Below are 20738 nucleotides of genomic sequence, written 5' to 3'. Positions count from 1 at the left end.
GTTCGAACCGATTTCCCTGGAATTCAGCAATCTCTCCCCTGCTTTAGCTCCCCAACCCCAGGGTACAAGTCTGGTCCTCCTTGCTCTCCTCCTCCTTCTCACTTCTTTCATCCTACCCAGTCATGTGTGGATTCGTATAGTCCTTTCTGGTGATCAAGGCTCCTAGTAGTATTCAGCCAGTGTTCTGTGAGAACTATTGCATCTCCAAGTGTTGTCTAGAGGTGTCTGTGGAGACAGATGCACTCCATTCCACCTGCTCCTCTGCCATCTTAGACCCAATTCCTAATGTCTTATAAGTTTTTATTTCCATCTTGATTGAGTCTTCTGATTTCTTCCTCTGAGATTTCACATAACACTATTAAATATCAAGCATTGGTACCATTTTAAGCTTAATTCGTGGATGGAAAGACCAAAGTATATAACTTGTGAAACTTATTCTATTGCTTGTTTTTCTAGAAAGTTGGGTAGTAAATTCCATAGAATCTAAATTAATAATTTTAAAACTTAGTTCATTTTTAACATCCATTCCAGTTTATTTCCCAGTACAAAAAAAAAAAAAAAAACATCTTTTGCTAAGGAGCTCCATTTTCTGGTGAGATTGTAAGAATACTTCAAATGAAATAAGGCAGAGGTTTAGAGTATATTTTGCCAATGACAATCAGTTTCCCCCTCTGCCATCAGAAACTTCAGAAATCACTAAATTTAGTACTTGCTGTAAGTTGTGACTTCCTTCTTCATAAATTACTCTTTAAAGGAGTCTTCCCTAATTCAGTTTTATACCTATCACTTCCCTGCCAGTTTTCTCCACTTAAAGAAAGCATTCACAGGAGAAAATCTATCCACCTATATATATAAACCTTTAGACATAAAGGTAGATCTCACACTTAACACAATTAAAAAGAAGAGACTGGCATTTGCAACTAATTCTTCTTTCCTCCATTTGGGCCAACTGTCTGCATCAACTCATTCTGGGAAAAAATGCTCCATGGCCTTCAGCACTTCTTCAACAGAAAACATTTCACTGGCTACTAGGCAGCATTCACACGGTCATCAGATAGTTTGAGAAAGAAAATCCATAATAAAAGTTTAATTTGTAAAACATAACCAAGATCAAGGCTCACTGACTTTTGGTCCTATGCCCTTTTATGCAACTATATAGATTTTCACTGTTCATGCATAATTTTACTAAAGACTATTTTAAATAAATCTGCATTAACCATATGAAATTGACATTTTTTGCACATAAAATATAATCAAATATTAGCAATTTTATATGACTCAATCTAATAAAAAAGAAAAGTGTTAGAAGGTAGCTCCAACAATCAAAGGGTGAGGGAAACATCACTAATAACAACCTACATAATTCAAAATCACTGTGGATTTTGAATGCAGATAATTTGACAGTTACTGCAGCCATGAAAGTAAAGGGTGCTTGCTCCTTGGAAGGAAAGCTATGACAAACCTAGACAACATATTACAAAGCAGAGACGTTATTTTGCCAACAAAGGTCCATATAGTCAAAGCTATGGTGAATTTCCAGTAGTTTTTCATGTATGGTTGTAAGAGCTGGACCATAAAGAAGGCTGAGCACCATATAACTGATGCCTCTGAATTGTGGTCGTGGTGAAGACTCTTGAGAGTACCTTGGACTGCAAGGAGATCAAACCAGTCAATCCTAAAAGAAATCGTTGGAAAGACTGAATATTCTTTAGAAGGACTGATGCTGAAGATCCAATACTTTGGCCACCTGATGCGAACATTTAACTCATTGGAAAAGACCTTGATGCTGGGAAGGACTGAAGACAAAAGGAGAAGAGGGCAACAGAGTTTGAGATGGTTAGATAGCATCACTGACTCAGTGGAATTGAGCATACTCCGGGAGACAGTGGTGGACAGAGGAGCCTGGCATGCTGCAGTTCATAGGATCACAAAGACTCAGACACAACTTTGCGACTGAATAACAAAAAACAACACATAATTCCTATACACTAGTGAGATTTAGGGACTTCCCTGATGGCTCAGACGGTAAAGTGTCTGCCTACAATGCAAGAGATCCAGGTTCAGTCCCTGGGTCGGGAAGATCACCTGGAGAAGGAAATGGAAACCCACTCCAGTATTCTTGCTTGGAAAATCCCATGGATGGAGGAACCTGGTAGGCTACAGTCCATGGGGTCACAAAGAGTCGGACACGACTGAGCAACTTCCCTTTCACTTTTCACTTTCATGCATTGGAGAAGGAAATGGCAACCCACTCCAGTGTTCTTGCCTGGAGAATCCCAAGGACAGGGGAGCCTGGTGGGCTTCCGTCTCTGGGGTCGCACAGAGTCGGACACGACTGAAGTGACTTAGCAGCAGCAGCAGGACTTCTAATTCGGAGAAGGCGATGGCACCCACTCCAGTACTCTTGCCTGGAAAATCCCATGGGCAGAGGAGCCTGGTAGGCTGCAGTCCATGGGGTCGCTAAGAGTTGGACACGACTGAGCGACTTCACTTTCACTTTTCACTTTCATGCATTGGAGAAGGAAATGGCAACCCACTCCAGTGTTCTTGCCTGGAGAATCCCAGGGACAGAGGAGCCTAGTTGGCTGCCGTCTATGGGGTCACACAGATTCGGACATGACTGAAATGACTTAGCAGCAGCAGCAGCAGGACTTCTAATTATCCGTACAAGTACTCTGTTTTTAAAGCCTCTGCACAGATTCTGCTATCAAAAGTGGATATTTCCAGCAGCCAAATTACACTGGGAAAGAACTTCTATCATTGGCTCTGTTTCACTGATTAGGAAACTGGAGTCCAGAGAGCTTTGGTGATTCAAACAGGATAACACAGCTAATAAAGTCCAAGGGTTGAACTTAAAAGGAAAAAGTCAAAATGCCCCATCCTGTCTCTGACCTAAGGAGATAAACAAGTCCAATAAGAATTGTGATTTATACACAAATAAAAGCTGAAGATGCAAGAGTATGTGGGACTGCTCTTCACCTTAACTAGGTACTTACACAATAATGGCAATAATCACATTGTATACAACAGTCAATATTATTGGGACCCAGGTTTTTAGAGAGGAAATTTTCCACCGTCGAAAAAGCAGGCACTTTTCAGAGAAACAGCTGAATTTGAATCTACTGTGGGCTTGGGCTACATTTTGTTTTTTAGTTCCTTTGCCTCTGTGATCCACCTCTGCTCCATCACAATAAAGCTATCACCCCGAAGAACTACTAAATCAATAAGACAGGCCAGTCCCTGGTACCTTAGGAGCTACTCAATAAAAAGGGAGCTCCTCCCTCCTCCTTGCTAGTAACTTACTAAGTTAGAGGGATTCCTGTCAAGAGTAAAATCCCACAGGAAATTGCTTGGATTCCCACAGTCATCGGGCCAAGTAAGAAATCATAAAATAAGGGGAAATGAATACTTCTCTCAATTTATCTCCTATCATTCCAACAGAAAACTGGGCACTGCGTCAGTATCTTAGTAGTAAGTACCTATCAACAGGTCCACTGGCCACTAACTAACTGTAACCAGTTAGTGACCACTGTAAACAAGCAGACCAGTCCCTCCAGCCCAGATCAGCAGGTCTGACAGCTGTGGGGCGTGGAGATCCGGGTCAGGGCCCATGAGCCCCACAGGTGATGGTCTTACACAGAAAGGGGTGGGAGGAACTAATGAAAGGTATTATTTGCTTAATTCATGTTTGATGGATGGATGGACAATCAAACAAATTAACAACCCTATCAAAAATCTCAAAAGAAAAGAAAAATGAAAGATATCTGATGAGCAGGAGTTACAATGATAGGCAGAAGTTATATACATTTTTCATTTAGTCACTCTCCATAAAGATCTGGTGTCTTTTTTTGTTTTGGGATTTACAGACAGTCCATATATGGGATGGATTAAGAGCTGACATAATAAAATAAGCAAACTAAACCCCAAAAAAAAACCTTATTAGAAAATAGAGTAAAATATATTTTAGCCAAGAATTGTCAAACTTTGGTCTCAAGAGCCTTTGAACACTACTGAGAAGCCCAAAGCTCGTTGTTATACCCAGCAATGTTTACTATATTAGAAATTTTAATTGTGAAATTCATAAAATATTTTTAATTTGTTTTAAAAATAGCATTAAATGGTAACATGAAAAATACATTTCTGTAAAAAGTAATTATATTTCCCTAAAAGTTTTGTGAAGAAAATAGCATGATTCTGCATTTTTGCTCATCTCTTTAACATCTGGCCTAAGACAGTTAAATTCTCCCATCCACATCTGCATTGGATGAATTTCAAAATGTAGTTTTAGTTAAAATGTACTGAAGAAAATCTAGTTTCACATAAATATATTCTAACAGGACAAGGAAGAAGCATTTTTGTAGCCTTCTGGATTTTCTTCTTTGGTGGTAGCGGTGGTGGTGTAGTCACTAAGTCGTGTCCGACTCTTGCGCCCCATGGACTGTAGCCCGCCAGGCTCCTGTCCATGGGCATCTCCAGGCAAGAATACTGGATTGGGGTGCCATTTCCTTCTCCACCCTCTTTGGTACCACATCAAAACTCAAAAAAGCAGCAGTTTCTTAAAGGCTGTTTGCAAAGGAGAAACTAAATCCATATCAATGAACATTTTTGTTACATTAAAAATCCTTTAGTATAATTTAGTCTTTGAAGAAATCTTTTACCACTGCTAGATTTTATATCATATAATCATTGGTCATTTGGAGAGATACATTTATCCGGAACTTTGAAGTATACTTTTCATTACACAGTATCAAAAACCAGTATTTACAGTGGCACTGATCTCATTCTAAGTACTGGAAAGTACTGCTATTTTTTTTCCTTGACTTGAAGGAGCATTCCATTCGATTTTGAGAAAATGTCCACCAAATACCCAAGTATGAACTGCTAGAGTTTGTGTATTATTCTTTCCAGTAAAAATGGTGTTCCATGAAGAAAGCACCTAATTTAGCTCATAACCCACTCTCAAGTGTTGTTCCTCTAGACAACTATCATATACAGCAGAAGTGCTTTGTGAACTATTCTTATAATGCCATTTAATTTGTCAAATGGACAATACATATTACATTATCACAGTCATTCTAAAGTGAACTTAACTTTTTCTGTTTTGTAGGGTTTTTTTTTTTCCTATTATTTTATTTTTTGGCTGTGCTGGGTCTTTCGCTGCACACAGGATGCCTGTGTGCAGGCATCCTCCAGTTGCAGCGAGCAGGGGCTACTCTTCATTGTGGTGTGTGGGCTTCTCATTGTAGTGGCTTCTCTTGCTGCGGAGCACAGGCTCTAGACACACAGGCTTCAGCAGTTGTGGCACGAGGGCTCAATAGTTGCAGCTCCCAGCTCTAGAGCACAGGCCCAATTGCTGTGGCACACAGGCTTAGGTGCTCCACGGCATGTAGGATCTTCCTTCCTAGATCAAGGAATTTCCTTGCATTGCAAGGTGGATTCTTAACCACTAGACCACCAAGGAAGCCCCATATGTTGTTGGCTTTTTTTGTTGTTTACTAAGGTTGCATGCCAGTAAGTTACAAAATGACTACAGGACACAACTGGGTACATGGCCTTCAAGTGTGCTGAGGTATCAGCAGGTTTGTTTTACACATTGCGTCTTTTGCACCATCAGTACATTTACTAATGTACACCATTAGTACATTAGTAAATCTGAGAATAGGAAATGAGGATTGGTATCCACAGAGGATTTGCAATCACTCTGGGATATTGTTTGACATCATTGTCTATAGTTTAACATTCATATATCTATGATTCAATAATTAAATATCTAGATTTATGCACACAAGAAGCTCTTTCACATGTTCATCCAAAGACATGAACGATATATACCTTGGCATGGTTCAAAAGGGCAAAACCCTGGAAACGTGAACACAGGAAGCTGAATGGTCAGACACAGGAAGCTGAATGGTCTGAATGGTCAGACAATGGAATGTTACAGTCACCAAAACAGATGATTTATAGCAACACTCAAATAACATGGACAATGCGTGGTGTGATAATATTTAAACCACTAAATGATTACATATGTTTCCTAAAGATCATAATTTCATACACACACATAAGCATACAACACACTTTTGGGAATATACATACATGTAACAAAACACAATAAAACTAAACTGAGTAAATGAAAAAAATGAGGCTCAGGGTACATGGTGGCCAGAGAGACAGCATGTGGGAAGAAAGAGAATTCAGTTCCATGTATTAATAGCTTATTATTGTCAGTCTTGGCTTTTGTTTTGGTTAACAAGTTTGAAGGAAATTAATAATGTGATTAAGAATAATAAGATAAAAATTTTTACAGTCAACCTTGCATGAACCTTGCATCATAAGAATATGCCATAAACCAAAGACTATGGTTAATCCGATTTTATGCACCAATGATTTTAAAAGATGTCTACACATTTTAACCTATTCAACACATAGAAAATATAAAACTCTGAGGTCCTCAACAGACTCTTCATTCAACAGTTGAGTCCTTTATTTGACCAAAGTTGTACAGATACAGTAATTCATAAATTCAGTAAATATCTAATGAACTTCTACTATATGCCTGGCACTAATTTAACAGTGAAGAAAAGAAGTAAGTTCTATTTTCATGAAGGCTACCTTTAAGAGGGTGGCACAGTAGGAAGAGGGAGGTGGAGGGATGATGGAGACAATAAATTGAAAAATAAGTATCACTTTAAATAACGAAGATGGCTCTGAAGAAAATAAAGCATGTGAGGGGCTGGCGTGTGCTGGGTAGGTGCTCGGCTGTGTCAGGGGTCGTAAACCGGTAAGGCCTCACTAAGAAAGTGAGGTTTTAACACAGACCAATATGAGGCACCACAGTAAGATGCTAGAGACAGACAACCACAGGCAGAGGTCAGGGCTCCGAGAACCTCTGCCCCATTGAGGTTCATCTTTATAGAGCTGAACTTCAGCATCACCGCGGAGACAGTGTGAAAGCAAATCTACCTGCATAGTCCTGCTCCTCCTATGCAGTTCCTGACAAAATCTGGTGGGTCATGTTTGTAGACCCTTGCCAATGCCTCTCCCCCTCTGCCCCCTCACCCCCAATTTACAAAGGAACAAAAGCTTTTCATGATTTATTTGAGACAGAGAAAAAACATGTATCTGCTCAGAGCTTTTCCTGACACTGGATGGCAGGCAAGGAAAAGCTCAAGGGAATAGCTGGGCAGTTAAGCTTTTGCTTTTCTTTTCAATTTTTGTTCCAATCAGCCAAAAAAATTAAAGAGTGAAATAACTGTTTTATGACACATACTGGTTTACTTGTCAAAGGCAACAAATATCTGCAACCTTGTGTGCTCTACACCCCCACCCCATATGCACAAACTGCCTGCACTTTGGCACAAGCTGATCATGTCAGGGACGTTCAAGAGACAGGAAGTTTGCTGACACTTTTGCTGCTGCAGGCTGGGCAGGTTCATATTATAGGTTAAAAAAAAAAAACGCCATATAGCTGAAGAAAGGCCTCTGCTGTCCACCAGGAGAGCAATTGTGGGCCCTGGCTAAGGACTTCGGGGTAGTAATAATCCAAGTTATGCTGACATTACACCTGCCAGGCATCCCTCAGCCATCCACTGGGATGGGGTAGGGGATGAAACCAAGGAAAGAGCATACAGGTAAGATGCTACAGTCACTGAGGGCTTGAAAGACCTGGGTTTCAATTGCAGGTGCTCTGGTTACCATCTCAGAACTCGCTCAAGCTACTAAGCTCCCTTACATAGCATTCTTCCTATGTAAAGTAAGGATGTCTTCATTCATCAGAAATTCATTCAACTCCTATTATGATCCATTTGCTGAGCTAGACAAAAATACGAAGCTCTCTCTCCATTCAGTGGAACACACAAGCTAATAAAGACAAGACTTTTCAACAAGAAACAATACTCCATAGTCGTTACAGCTTTAGAATAACACTCTCAGTTCTACAACATACTTGTTCTTACAACTTAGATAATTATTTAAGCTCTCTAGACCTCAGTTTCCTCAACTGTAATATGGGATTTCTCTTATCAGGAGGATTTTAAAAAGCACAGCTGTAGTTCATTCATTTTCACTGCTACACAAAATTCCACTAAAATTTTAAACTCATTCTCCTGTCAATAACCAGTTGCTATTTCTACACTTTGGCCATTACAAGTAATGTTTCTATGAGCATCTTCTTATATATCCTTGGAATGCTTCTGGGAGAGATTCTTCTAGAACATATACTTAGGAATTAAAATGCTCAGCTAAAGGGTGAATGAACGTTCATCTTTTCCAACTATTTCCAAGCCTTTCCAAAGATTCCAATTCCTTTAGAAACAATAATGCTGAGCTGGGGATAAAAAAGAAAAAAAAAGTCCTGGAAGACTACACAAACCATGAACCATGAACAATTTTTTAATGGAATCTATGTTCATATAGATTTAAATCAAGATGGGAAATAAACGACACAAAATTCAAGACAGAGTTCTCTCCCAGTGGAGAAAGGCACAGCCCAGGGGGAATGAGAAGGGAAAAGTTGGCATACCCGGTAAGGCTCTGGCTCTCAAGTCAATGCTGTGTTCTTTTTGTGTGCTTTAGCTTCTTTGCATAAATTCTTTTCAAAATATCAAATATTCCTTTGACAAGAATAAGACTCTTTACCATTTGAGCCACAAGGGAATCCCTTGAAAAGAATAAGTATTTTTAAAAGCAGTTAGCATTGCCGGTATCTGATACATAGGTAAAGTTCCGAGTAACTGGCAATTATTGCCATAAAATGTGAAGAGAGTAGAAACAGATGACAAGACTGTTTCTAGATGACAACCCAGGACTGCAGGAAATGGAGGTGCTCAGCGGAGAGCTGGGTGAGGAGGCTGCTCAGACACCAGAACCACAAGGACTCTGGGCTCTAAGAGGGCAGGACCCCCAATACCAAGAACACTGCCTCATAGAAGGTGCCAAAAGCATTATGTGAGAGATGAAGGGAAAAGTCTGTCTTACAGATGACAGTCTTAAACAATATTCTAAACAAAGATTACTTCGGCTTAGAAGAAGCGGAGAGAATGAGAAAAGATGGCCAGGAACAGAGTAAAAAACACCAATTTCAGGGCAGGCAGAGAAGCTCCCAAAGGTGACTGAGAAGAAAAGGTAAGGAAGGTAGAGATGTCTAAGAACTGCTTGCTTCCACCCCATCCCATCTGTTTGTTTTTCATGATACTAATTTATTTAGAGGTTCTGAGCTGGCTCTTTTATAGAATGATCATGCTCTGAATCTGTCCAATTGTTTATCCATGATTAGCTTTTTAACAAGGTATGTTGTATACATCTGAGTTATATTGGGGGGGTGAATATCAAATTATTCCATTTTTGGTAAGTTCAATCATTCAGTGACTGTCAGATATCCCTACTGAAAAGGTATAATTTTTCCTTTGTTATTCTACGTGATCTGAGAGTGATGCTTGTAGACCAGAATATCCTGTTCTCCTAGAAACTTTTGCTGACTTTTAACAAACCTTGAAGATTGTTGCCTGCATCCGTTATTATGCTGAGATTGAAAACTGGTTTCTTTCTATCATTCCTTCTACCTTTTCTAGTTGACATTCTCCTGTGAAGACATTCTCTTGTCTTCATCCTCCCTTTTTTATCTATATTTTTAATAGTACTAGCAACTCTTGAATTTGGTTTGCTTTCAAAAGTGTTTTCATCTATTACCGTTATTCTTATTCACATACAAATTGTTGAATTTAGAAGTGCCACCAAGTCAGCTCTCATGTCCTTTTTTCCCCTCCTTAACATTTCCTTGTTAGTCTGAGTACCTTGCTTTTTGCCGGCAAGGTATCAACTCACTTTTCCCTGTGCCTAATTTGAAATCAGTCATTTCCCCAAGGAGGCTTGGTCCCTTTTAGTGGGCAGTGATACTCAGAAACAAGATAAGCTCACTGATATTGGGGCTCATTCTTTGCCACCTACAGAAGGTTTCTACTTTTGTTATGTGAGGTTGGAAAAGGCTTGAGCAAGTTTATAGCTATGAGGGTGTCACAACTTCAAGAGAACTTCTGCAGGTTTATACCTTGAAAGAAAATAGTCTAAAGACAGACACAGATCTTGAATACAAAAGAGGAAAGCAATAATGTATGGATAAAGATTAGAAGTCAGGGAAGGCTACATTAAAAAAAAAAACAGTATAGAGAAAATAAAACTGATCCTTGTCCAAGTAGGTCATGAACATGAAATGCAATTCATGGTACAGATGGAAAGGAACACTTCTAATTATCAGATTTTGTACAGTTCAGACAACTACATCTGAGGCAGTGATGAAATGGCAACTAATAGCTCCCACAGGGTATGGCAAGATGTAAGATAGCTCTCTCAAAACATGTAAGACTGATTCAAATTGAAATCCATATGAAAAGTGAAATAATCACTAATGGATTATTGAAAGAGGACATTTACATTCAACAATGGATCCCACTGGGAAGGGCCTAGAACTCAAAAAGAAAAGGTCTTCCATTCCATATGCACTCTGAGCACCATCTTTAAGCTGCATGAAAATGCATCCTTCACATTTAAGTCCTACTTATTTTCAAGTGAATTATAGTTGCTCCATTGTCACTATTGTGTTTAACAAAATACAAATTCATTTAAAGAATTTTCCCAATTCATAACAATACATTTTATTGAATCAAAATTTACTGACTTCCTCTAACAGGCAGGAAGTACTTGAATTTTAGGCTTTAAAGTGTATAAGAATCACTTCTCTGTAGTATTTCTATTCCCACTTAAGAGTCCTGGATATTTATATTCTTTTCCTTTGGATATGTAAGCCTGAATCTTGAACAAACATAAACATAAATATATTCATCTAAGACATGAAAGCAGTTGGTTTCTCAGAATTAAAAATCTGTTCCCCAGCCCCCTAGCAAAGGGGCATGTGTTAAGGCCGCCCTAAGCCCAAAGATCTGAAGATCTGAGTACAGCACACCTGACTGAGAAACATCATCTCAGTGAAGCAAAAAGAGGTCAGAGATTCATTTCCTTGTCTGGCCCCCAGGGAACAGAAACACATATTCCAAAACAATGCTGCAGAAGAACAGGCTGCAGGCAGAAGCAGGGGGGCGGCAGGGAGAGGGAGAGTCAGGAATCGTGACATCTCCATTTAATTCCAGAGAAGGAATCAGCCCCCCGAACTCTGGAGATAGGAGTTTCATAGCTTTACATCACTCTCATCAAAGATGCAGGTCTGCGTGGACTGCCAAGTAGGAGCATGCAATGCTTTGGACTTCACCCTTACTCCCTCAGAGTGAAGGGAAACCCTCACTTACTTAGAATGCCACTTTCCATTACTAGAACCCAGGGACCACAGAATGCACAGCCTTCCCCCAGCCACCCCTAGGCAAACACTCCTGGGCCAGACTCCCCGGAGAGGTGCGGAGCACTCGGAAACGGATCTACAGTGTCTCCTAGAGCCCTGCATTGGTGCAGAAAAACCACCTCACATAAATGTGGGGAAGTAGGGCACATGTGGGGCCCAGCCCAGGGGAAGTCCTGGCCCACTGCGAGTCCCAGAGACGTCAGATCCAATTCTGCTGTCAGCTGAGTCACTCACTCTCTGAACCCCCACTGGTCCCTCTGAGTCACACACTGCCGGGCACCAGGTCTTACAGGAATAGAAACCCTATGCAGTAGCAACTAGTACCTCTCCTTTTAGATGTAAACACAGAAACCAGGAGGCATTCTGCAAATAGGGCAGATTCTTTACCGTCTGAGCTACCCAGGAAGCCCCAAATAATCGACTACCACAGCTATTAGGAAATTGAGCCATATTTTTAACCAAGGTCCACTGCGTCCATTTAATCATTATGCTCCACTGCCTGCCCACTAATCCAATAGGACAGTAAAGAAAACCTACTTCACATTCCAAGACCTAAACATATGAATCACGTATTGCTGCCGAGTTACTCAATGCATAAAGTTTAGCATCAATTACAGAGTTGATTACATTCTATTCCTGTATCAAAATGGTAAGAAATATAACTATTATTAAGGGGCTACTTCATGTCTTAAACCATGGGAGCTGCTGGCACCTAGTGGATAGAGTCTGGAGATGCAGCCATCTACAATGCACCAGACCACTCACCCACAGAGAAGTGCAACTCAAAAAAACGTTGACAGTACCAAGGATGAGAAATCCTGGGCAACCCCAAGACTATAGGTGAAAAATCCCCCCAAATCCATCCTGACAAACTAGATGCAGTTACTGACACAGAGGCTAGGGTCGGTGGGGGGCCATTTTCATGGCCCCAGAAGGGCCTGTGCGGCACCTCACCTCTTCCCCCAGCTCCTAATTACCTGCCTGCATCACCCAAAGATGTGAAGACAGACCCAGGTTCGAGGAGATGCCACTCTTGCACATAGCTGCGAGTTTGGCTAAATGTATTTTAAGGAGAGTGGTTGGAATTAAAAGTAAAAACTAAGTCTTCATGTTATCAGTCTACCTGTTATTACATGGAATCAAAGAACAGCTGTTTGTGGCAGAAACTCACAGATGTTTAGTCTTCGTGATTTTGAGAGTCTGTAAACAGGAGGGCCCAGGAAGGAGGCCTGAAGGTGTAAGGACAGAGCTGAGCTTATGCTTTGGTGGAAGAGGAAGTTCTGAGGTGTCTGCAATTCAGCCTATGAAGAAGATGCAGGTGTTTCCAATGTGAGAATGAATTAGCACTGCTCCTCAATTAAAGGTCCGTAAGACCCTGATACTGGGAAAGATTGAAGGCAGGAGGAGATGAGGACAACAGAGGATGAGATGGTTGGATGGCATCACCAATGTGATGGACATGAGTTTGAGTAGGCTCTGGAAGCTGGTGATGGACAGGTAAGCCTGGAGTGCTGCAGTCCATGGGACTGCAGAGAGTCAGACACGACTGAGTGACTGAACTGAACTGACAGTCAAAGCTATGGTTTTTCCAGTAGTCCTGTATAGATCTGAGAGTGGGACCATAAAGAAGACTGAGCACCGAAGAATTGATGCTTCTGAACTGTGGTGATGGAGAAGACTCTTGAGAGTCCCTTGGACAGCACGGAGGTCAAAACAGTCAATCCTAAAGGAAATCAACCCTGAAAACTCATTGAAAGGACTATGCAGAAGCTCCAGTACTTTGGCCACCTGATGCAAACGCTGACTCATTGGAAAAGGTCCTGATGCTGAGAAAGACTGAAGGCAAAAGGAGAAGGCAGCGGCAGAAGATAAGATAGTTGGAAAGCATCACTGATTGATTGATTTGGACGTGAATTTGGGCAAACTCTGGGATACAGTGAAGGACAGGGAAGCCTGGAGTGCTGCAGTCCATGGGGTTGCAAAGAGTTGGACACAACTTAGTGACTGAACAACAAACAACTCAGAGACAACAACATCTGCCCACTTATAAGTGAAAGCACGTTTCTCGCTGGCGTACATTCTGACTGAAGATGAAGTCAATGGGCCATGGTGGCCAGGAGTTTGAGGAATCAAGTTAGACCTCATGCCCATATAGAGAAAACTGGCTGGAAGGGAGAAACAGCAACAACCAAGGTCCTCCTCATGCCCAGGATCCTAGCATCCAAACCACAGCAGCAGACCTGGGTTTCCTCCAGCAACAGGGTCTCCACCAACTGACTACTGTCATTTGTTGTAATCACTAATATATGTGATTTGTTTCTAGTCAGGTGTTCATTTTTAAACTTTCAGAAACTGGCAAATTAAACAGAGGTTCTGTACACAATGGTACCCAGAGGCTCACTGGAGAGACTGCACCCACACCTGGCAGACCTCTTAACCACTAGATCCCACTCTCACACTCACACGTCCACCTCACCTCAAAAAAAAAAATACTTGATAAGTGATTCCTAAAAACAATATTCTACAACAATGCTGAAGGGCCTGCAATACGTGTGCACACTCACAGACACACAGAAAACATGCCTGCCTGAGTTACCATAGGAGTAGGGAAGACCTCGCTGGGAGATGAACACACAAGTTTTAATACTGTCTGACCATGTATCATCTGCCCAATTCGCCTTTGATGAGTTACTTAACCATTTTCAGCACCAGCTTCCTCATTTGTAAAATGGCGGTAACAGTAACTGATTAACAAGGCTCTATTATGTTACTCAAGAGCTTGGGCAAGCCACGGGACCCCTGCTGTGCTATCATCTCAGGAGTCCTGGTGGATGTGCCTGGTAGCTCTCTCTGCCCCACACATGCTCCCTCCCCTTTGACTGGCTGCTGCTGCTGCTAAGTCGCTTCTCGTATCCTCGTGTCCGACTCTGTGCGACCCCATAGACAGCAGCCCACCAGGCTCTGCCGTCCCTGGGATTCTCCAGGCAAGAACACTGGAGTGGGTTGCCATTTCCTTCTCCAATGCATGAAAGAGAAAAGTGAAGGTGAAGTCGCTCAGTCGTGTCCGACTCTTAGCGACCCCATGGACTCCTCTGCCCATGGAATTTTCCAGGCAAGAGTACTGGAGTGGGGTGCCATTGCCTTCTCCATTTGACTGGCTAAACCTAACTAATTTGTCAACCCTCACTGTCACATGACCCAAGAAGACAGCTTTAATACCACCATTCCTGAAGCTGGAAGGTGCTGAGTGGTAGCTCTGCTCCTGTGCCTCCTCCTTCAATCACAGCCCCTTGTTGCACCCAAAAGTACCACTGTGTTCCGTCTCCCCTAGATTGGGAACTTCCTGAGTGTTCCCTGTGGCCAGTGTATCTCCATGCCTGCCTGCCTGCCTGTGCTGTGCTCAGTCATGTCCAACTCTTTGGGATGCCATGGACCCCACCAGGCTCCTCTGTCCATGAGATTTTTCCAGGCAACAATACTACAGTGGGTTGCCATTTCCTTCTCCAAAGAATCTTTCCAACCAGGGATCGAACCCATGAATCTCCTGCACTGGCAGGCAGATTCTTTACCACTGAGCCACCTGGGAAGCCCCACTGTATCTCCAAACTGCCTGGAAACATGCTCTGATGGGTTTAGTAAACAAATGAAGGAAAAGAAGATCCAATGTATACAGGAGCCAAAGGCTACAATGTACCTTATGAACAGAGGATTTCAACCTGCGAAAATCAATACCATCAACTATTACAGGGAAGTCAGGAAACAGAATGACAGAGAGAGGGACCATAAATTTAGAAATGAGGTCCCTGGCAGCCTTTGAGAAGTGTGATGAGCACTGGACATTAATGCTCATGAGGATGAAGAAAGATAAGGGAGGTACTCATTCCTTTGGGTACAAAAGAAAGCAAGATTCCCACTGGCTGAGCCTAGACAGAGCGCAGGCCACAGAGAGGACACAGGGAGGGCAGAGAGGGGTTAGACAGCCATAGTCGAAGTCTGAGCAGCAGCCAAGTAGGAAATGGAGTAGGAAATGGCTTTCTGAGTCGCAAGGTGGGCAGGTCAGTTACAGAATAAAAACAGTAACTTCTTTGAAATAAACTGACGAGCCTATAATGACTTCCTTTTGAACAGGTCTATGACCTAGAAGAAAAAGACACTGTTTACCCACTCCTCAGGAGTCACGGTGTTGGGGAGAGAGAGGCAAGACCAAGAGTCAGGATGAAGAAATTCTTAAATACTCAACCGACCATAGAATAAGATAGGTCAGAAGACTGATGACCTAATTAATACTACTCAAAAGTATAAAATATTTTTAAAATAAAAGTATGCTGTTGAATATTTAATAACATAAAATATTATAAAATGCCACTACAAGACTGAATAAGTAGCCCATACATAAATCCTCATTCTAGTCATCCCATTACAACTGCTCTGAAAACCATCTAGGATACTACATACTGGCATGACAAGGAGAGAAAAGAAAAAGTCACACATTACAGCAAGGGAGATAAAAACAGCAATGCTAAGAAAACAGCCTAAGAAGTTTGGACATGTGCACAATGATTACACACATCTATACTCTTTTCTACTGTTAGAAGAATCATCTAGAAAACAAGTATTTATCACATATGAAAAGATCTTGGGGCACCTGGAATGAAAGCTTTTGATGTTTGAACTCTACGAGGAATTTTGAGCCTGTCACTTGCTAAAAACAGAACAAAGAACAGGGAGGAAAATGCTCTTCACAGGTGTGCTGTGCCAAGTCGCTCAGTCGTGTCCGACTCTTTGCGACCCCGAAAAGGAGGGACTGTAGCCCAGCCAGGCTCCTCTGTCCATGGAATTCTCCAGGCAAGAATACTGGAGTAGGTTGCCGTGCCCTCCTCCAGGGGATCTTCCCAACCCAGGGATTGAACCCAGGTCTCCTGCATTGCAGGCAGATTCTCTACCAGCTGAACTAACACTGTCACTTGCTAAGAAGAGAACAAAGAACAGAGAGGAAAATGCTCATCATAGGTGGGTAGTGATAAAAGAGTGATTTGAAAGCAATTCATTTTCCATATACATTTTTCCCTAATTATGAACTATTCCAAGTACACAAAAGTACATAAACGAATGCTGGTAACACCAATATACCTAATTGCCCAGTATTAATTCACAGTAATGTTTATGCATAATTCACAGTAATGCTAGGCACAGTAATGTTTAGTTGTTTCAGAATTTAAGAGATGAACGACCACAAATACAGCTAAAGTCCAACCACCCTACGCCCCACTTCCTTCTGCAAGAGTAAGCACTGTTCTGAAGTTAGACAGTATCACTCCTGCCCAGAACAAGCTCGGTATCACCCTGGATCAAATAAAATATTTCACCACAGAGAACTACATCTCCTTGTTTCTAAAGAAAACCTCATGACCTTTTAGGACTATCCTAGGTAAATATAAGATGTTCTTTATCACTGGCTCTCCATAAAATATCTATTTTTATTTCCAGACCAGAAAGATGAGATTATGATGATGAAATCTGTAACAAGTAAACTCTCTAAGAAAAATTCTAGATTTCAGGCTCCCTTTAACATTATTTTTTCCTACCTGAAGTCCCAACTACAGCAAAGGAAAGTTGTTTTTTTAAACCCTCCTCATCAAATATTTATTAAAGTTTCCTGTGTACAAAGTCAAAAACTTGCTACTCAAAGAGAACTCCTTGCCTTACCAACATCAACATTATACCCAACTTCAGACTTATGGTATATGAGTCTTCATGTTAGCTGGAGCCCCAGGAAATCTGTACGCACATTAAAGTCTGAGAAGGGCTAGCTTAAAGAATTCAGAAAGGTGCCAACCCAGACCAAGGCAGAACTGAACCAATCACATTCTGCGAAACCTATCCTCTTCCTATCAAACAATAAAGCTTTCAGCTGTTATTTCGGTAAAGTCCGTGTATACCTAGACCACTGGTTATCAAGCAGGGGCAACCTGGCCCCCTAGAGGACATTTTGGTCACAGCTAGGACGATAAAGCTATTGGCACCTACTAACTAGAACGCAAGGATGTTGATGTTCAACACCCTACAATGCTGAGGACAACGCTCACAACAAATCGTCAACTCCAGAATGTCAGTGGTACAAAGGTTTTAAAAACAAAAAACAGGAAACAAAAGAAAGCCTGCTGATGATTTCCTGGCTAAAAGGCTCAACTGTTTGTTAACTTCAGTAATTTATATGATCTGTTTTGAGCACCTAAATCCATAAAGGGGGAAAAAATAATAAACCAGTAACTAAAAACACTTCTTATTCAATTCTCAAGTAGAGTTTACAAGGTTCTCACCAGAGTTTACATCAAATCTATAATGGTCAATAGCGACAACCAACAAGAAGTTTGGTAAAACAACAAAAGCATATATTGAAATATTTCAAGTTATACAAGCCGTATTTAAAGACTAAGTACCCTGCTACCACACATACATCTTCAATAAAACATTCTGGCGTGTATTTAACATAATTACATCTTCATTTTTCTACTACAATACAGGATCACTCGTGAAGAAACACCTTGGCCACTTCAAGATGACAAGCGCTCACTGGGCTAAATTACTTCATTGAAAGGAAACCTCATATTGGACAAAATTTTTAAAAAGGTAATTGAAGAAATACTTGAGCACTGTCAAGAGCTTTGTTAATTTCATCAAAATATTATGATGGAATAATTTCTCTTCTTCAGAAAAAGTAGAATTATAGCACACAATTAAAATACTGGAAGGTGGTCCGTTTTAAGAGAAAATTGGTTCACTGCATGTAATTACACAGAAGATGAGTAATGAACTCAACACACTTTTATTATGGTGAATGTGTTTCTGGAGTGAGCATCGCCTTGTTTGGTCCTGGATCAACTAAATTCTGCCCAAAGAGAGAGCCCTGAGGTTACATGAAATACTCCACAACCCAAAAATATGACTGCTGCACAATCCAGAGACCTAACATTTCACTAGGAACAAGTGTACTCACTATCTAGATTAAAAGTAAACTTTGCCAAAAAAGAAGGAAAGAAAAAAAAATTAAACTTAGCCATGGATGTTCTACTTGTACAAAAAAAGATGAAAGAAATTCATAGGCTCCTACTATACATTAACAGCTGTCTTTTGGTCCCATAAATTCCATTTTACCATTATATGACCAAAGATCCAAAGTGACAGTTTATATAGACCAAAATGTTTCACATCATTTCATTCTCCTTTACCTGGATTTGTGGAATGAGGAAGATTTCCACCTAACAAAAGCTAATGCCTTATATTTTTTTAAATTGAAGTCTAGTTAATTTATGGGCTTCTCTGGTGGCTCAGCAATAAAGAATCCACCTGTGGATTCTTTGATGCAAGAGATGCAGATTTGATCCCTGGGTCTGGAAAACCTGCTGCAGAAAGAAATGGCAACCTACTCCAGGATTCTTATCTGGGAAATCCCATGGACAAAGGAGGGTGGTGGGCTATTAGCTTGTGGGATCGCAAAGAGTTGGACACGACTTAGCAACTAAACAACAAAGCTGATTTAAATGTTCCATTAATTACTGCTGTACAGCAAATATAAATGGATATGTGTGTGTGTGTGTGTGTGTATACACACATTCTTTTCATATATATATTCTTTTCCATTATGGCTTATCTTAAAATCCTTCTTAAATGAAGTCTCAAAAATTCAGGAAGTTTTGTTTATGTCCTCTGAAGCCTTAAGGTGAACATAATGACCACTTTCATTATAGAAATTCAGAGATAATCTCAGAAGTAACTTCCATGGGCAGGACTGGCTACACTTCCACAAACTGGCTCTCCAGAATGCCCCTTATTTCAGTAGATCATCATCCAGAGGTGCTTGTCCTTTTTCCTTCTCCCCCTTTGCCTGTCTCTCATCTTTAATGGGCTGGGACAAGCTGCTTAGAAACAGTAAATCAGCTCAGAGCCTGGGGCAGGGAAGGGAGTGTTGTTGGGCCACACCGAGACCTTCTTTCTTTCTGATTTATTTGGTTATTTATTTTTTATGTTATAGTATAAAATCAACATCCATATGTGAGTATCTCCTCCATCTGTGACAGGGTTTGAAGTTTGAGTAGGTCTCTTTATCAGGATACTAAATCACCTCTATACTTAAGGAGAGGAGACAGGACAGAAGGTACAAGGTCAAAGTAACACCTGTCTCTATTATCATTGTGTCCTATTATTCATCTCACATGTATTCCTGCCTTTTGATCTCCATGTCTAACTGGCCTCACCTGCTGTAGATACCTTAAGATAGTTTTTTCCACACATCTCTTGATCCATCACTGCAGAGAAGGCTGCCACACCCTGAGACACCAAGACCAAGTATGGCAAATTATGTACCGGGCGGTCACATCGCCCTGCCACCAACACTACTGTTCAAGAAACACAGACTCAAAAGCATGAAAATTACTGCTAACACTGTCTCGGATTTAGCTATAGCTCATGACCCATGTAAACTGTCCCTAAATTTGCCTCTGCTGTATCCAAACAGCAACCCAGGCAGCAGTAATACTCTCTTCTCCCGGTCAACACATCTAATATGGAAAGATTCTCATCTGCCATTACTTCAAAACAGGTCAAAATAGCAAGAAGATGGCATTTGGAGAAAAAGATCCAAGCAACAATCGAATATTCATTTCAGAAGGCACTCCTGCTCTAGAAGTTTGCCTGGGTCAGCTAGCCCCTTCCACCAATCTCAAATGAGGAAGGGAGAGGGAAGTGAAATGCACTGCAAGGCACATATGCTCAATTTTTGACACTGAGGAAACAGAGAACGTAGCTCTCGACCCTTGAGATCAAGGTTGTTGTTGTTGTTTAGTCGCTCAGTAGTGTCCAACCCTTTGCAACCCCATGGACTGCAGCCCACCAGGCTCCTCTGTCCATGGGAATCTCCAGGCAAGAATACAGGAGTGGGTGGCCATTTCCTTCTCCATAGGAATCTTCCAATCCAGCGATCAAACCCACATCTCCTGCATTGGCAGGCAGATTCTTTACCGCTAAGCCACCAAGGAAGACCTGGCATTGGGGTACACACAGACATACTGTATTTCAAATGGACTAAGTCACGAGACTCTGTGGAAAATGTCTTTATACACATTCCTAGAAGGAAAGGAAAGAAACGGTGGCTCCTACTAAATCATTTCTGAGAAATTTTTCACTATTACTCTGTATCAGTTCAGTTCAGTCACTCGGTCGTGTCCAACTTTTTGTGACTCCATAACCGTAGCATACCAGGCCCCCCTGTCCATCACCAACTCCGGAGCTTACCCAAACTCATGTCCATCGAGTCGGTGATGCCATCTAATCATCTCATCCTCTGTCGTCCCGTTCTCCTCCTGCCTTCAATTTTTCCTAACAACAGGGTCTT

General features: G+C 41.2%; 2 protein-coding genes across 31 annotated transcripts in view; one reads left to right on the top strand and one right to left on the bottom strand.

The window, feature by feature from the left end:
• Nucleotides 1-20738, bottom strand: part of MED12L (mediator complex subunit 12L) — a 364655-nt gene that overhangs the window by 199894 nt on the left and 144023 nt on the right. The window lies entirely within an intron of this gene.
• Nucleotides 1-20738, top strand: part of P2RY14 (purinergic receptor P2Y14) — a 65677-nt gene that overhangs the window by 38352 nt on the left and 6587 nt on the right. For 4 of the 10 annotated variants that reach the window (XM_086390629.1, XM_086390639.1, XM_086390657.1 and 1 more), the window contains one exon: nucleotides 17872-17977. The exons of 5 other annotated variants lie outside the window; for them this stretch is intronic. The gene's annotated coding sequence lies outside the window, so the exon portion shown is untranslated. Of the gene's footprint in view, nucleotides 1-8415; nucleotides 8525-17871; nucleotides 17978-20738 lie in introns of all 10 variants that reach the window. One more of the 10 variants, XM_086390648.1, reaches the window with a different exon arrangement.

This window comes from Bos grunniens, chromosome 1, assembly GCF_055505025.1.
Source record: "Bos grunniens cultivar Pamir isolate PY7600 chromosome 1, Bosgru_T2T1.0, whole genome shotgun sequence".
In the NCBI taxonomy this organism is placed as follows: Eukaryota; Metazoa; Chordata; class Mammalia; order Artiodactyla; family Bovidae; genus Bos; species Bos grunniens.
Note: the sequence above shows the minus strand (reverse complement) of the source record. Positions and strands in the feature narration are given on the sequence as shown.